General features: G+C 63.8%; 1 non-coding gene across 1 annotated transcript; it reads right to left on the bottom strand.

The window, feature by feature from the left end:
* Positions 1-843: 843 nt before the first annotated feature.
* Positions 844-996, bottom strand: LOC149324628 (5.8S ribosomal RNA). The gene has a single exon (XR_016286782.1). It is a non-coding gene; the product is annotated as a 5.8S ribosomal RNA (ribosomal RNA).
* Positions 997-2,500: the final 1,504 nt, after the last annotated feature.

Raw genomic sequence — 2,500 nt, 5'->3', positions numbered from 1 at the left:
TGACCGGCGCTCGGGACGGCGCGCATTCGGTTGCGCGCGGAACACTGAACGCAGAGAGTGTGAACCCCCGACCGCCGCGGCCGAATAAATTCCCTGCCGCCTCTCTTTCCCTCGAGAGAACGACCTCGGCCTGGCGTAGGGGCATCGTCAGAGTTTTGCGTCGCCCCCGCCCCAACTGGAGTGGCCCAGTTTTTCTCGGGGCAGAGACTGCGAAGCACTTAGACCGACGGCGGACTGCGCTCGCAACGAGATCGCGTCCGTTCGACCCGTACTCGACTTCGCGCCCACTCGAGGAGGCGGTCCCTTTCCGCACAGGGTCCGGGGGACCCCTTCGTTGCCGCGCACACGGCGCGCCTCTGCGCTTTGCCGAACTGTGCTGCGCACACCGCGCTCGCGCCCGTCACCTCCCTGCACCCCGCGCGAGGTATCCCTTTTTCTCGCGCGGGCGTGCCCGGAACAGGGCGTTCCCGTCTCTGCGCTTCTCGCAGCAGTTCGGCTACTTCTCCGCGGGCCAGCAGGCAGCGCTTCGCCGCCCGTCCAAACAGCCTCGTCTCCCGTCGGACCGCTCTTTCCCTGCAGGTAATCCCTTCCTGCGGCGGTCGCTTTCTGAGGCGTGACGCTCTACGGCTAGCAGCCGCCGGCCCGCGTTACGTCAGCGCAGGGCGACCCGACTCTGCCGCTTTGCGCGCGGCTGAAGGGTTCGACCCGCTCTCCTCCTCATTCGCAAAGTCTTTCGAGGGATCTTCGGCGTTCCGTACAGAGCCGTCCTCTTTGCCGACACGGTCAAAACGAGTCGCCGGCCGCGCCATCCCCGGGCGCCGGCGCCTCTCTTGATATATGATCCGACCCTCAGACAGACGAACCCAAGGGAAGACCCAAGGGCGCAATGTGCGTTCGAAGAATCAGTGCTCAGTGTGTCCTGCAATTCACACCAAGTCTCGCAGCTGGCTGCGTTCTTCATCGACCCGAGAACCGAGTGATCCACCGCTTAGAGTCGTGCGTTTGGTTTGTTCAAATCCGTACAGTACAACCAGGGTTTTAGGCACCGGGCTTTTCCCCTGGTCTCCAGTCGCAGTTTCGACCGACGTCTTTCGCGCCTCGCAGCCGTCCGTTCGGCATGCTGCGCGTGCCTCAAAGCCAAAGCGAGCAAAGTCTCTCGAAGCTTTTGTGCGATAATGGCTTGCGCGTCACTAATAGGATGACGAGGCATTTGGCAACCACTAAGGCAGAAGTGCTGAGCCGACGCGTGACGCTCCAATTCCGGTCTTCATCAGAGGTGGGTCTTCTTGTGCCTTCTTGGGCACGCCCGCTCCGCCCGCACGGGCCTGACCGCAGAACACCTCGAAGCACCGGCGTTTGCTAGAAATATACATTCTTGGAGCTCTGTGCCACCGTCCTCACGCACCTTTCTGCGATCTGCAGCGACGCTACCCCCGGACTCCAGCAGCGGTTTTTTTTGTTGCTGTTCACACTCAACTGCTGTTCACATCTTTCAAGGCGAGTCATCACCGCCTACCGCTGCTGCACCCTTTTGTAGGGGAGGGGGTTTTCCCAACGCCCCCCGGTCCGGTCGCCCCCGGGTGCGCCATCGTGCTGCTCCCTACTCGACCATTTCGCCACATCATTGCTTCGCAAGGAGACAGGCACCGCCTAGCCGTGGCTACGCAGCGCGTACTTGGAACAAGCCGCAAAGCGGACGTTCATCAGTCTACTCCCGCAATAGGAGCCCACCGGCCACAGTGCCATGGACGGCGTTTCGGTAGCGCACCGACAGACTACTCGAAGGCTGGGAAGGACGAAGCAGCAAGAGAACCCGGCTGCCGCGAATGCGTTCAAAGTGCGGGATTATAATCCCTCGTCCTTTTCGGTCCCGGTGCCTCCTTTCGCGCCGTCGGCGCGGCGTCAGACTCCGCGCCCGCAGTGCGAGACCTTTCGCGCGCGGCCGTTCCCTGGGCCGCGCGCGTCCCGCCGCGTGCGCGTCGCGCAGAAGCGCAGTTTCCCAGCCAGCGAGCCGCGGTTCCTCTCGTACTTCGCAGCAGCCGCCGCCGTTCCCTTGGCAGCGGGCAGGCCTTTCCCTCGGCCCGCCTACCGACTGGTGGTCGCAACACGACAAAGCCAGCGAGCCGCGGTTCCTCTCGTACTTCGCAGCAGCCGCCGCCGTTCCCTTGGCAGCGGGCAGGCCTTTCCCTCGGCCCGCCTACCGACTCGTGGTCGCAACACGACAAAGCCAGCGAGCAGCGTTTCCTTTCGTACTTCGCAGCAGCCGCCGCCGTTCCCTTGGCAGCGGGCAGGCCTTTCCCTCGGCCCGCCTACCGACTCGTGGTCGCAACACGACAAAGCCAGCGAGCAGCGTTTCCTTTCGTACTTCGCAGCAGCCGCCGCCGTTCCCTTGGCAGCGGGCAGGCCTTTCCCTCGGCCCGCCTACCGACTCGTGGTCGCAACACGACAAAGCCAGCGAGCAGCGTTTCCTTTCGTACTTCGCAGCAGCCGCCGCCGTTCC

Source organism: Amblyomma mixtum, unplaced genomic scaffold (genome assembly GCF_055824585.1).
Source record: "Amblyomma mixtum isolate Tamu unplaced genomic scaffold, ASM5582458v1 scaffold_21, whole genome shotgun sequence".
Lineage (NCBI taxonomy): Eukaryota > Metazoa > Arthropoda > Arachnida > Ixodida > Ixodidae > Amblyomma > Amblyomma mixtum.
The sequence above is the reverse complement of the archived record's forward strand: the minus strand, read 5'-3'. Positions and strand labels throughout refer to the sequence as shown.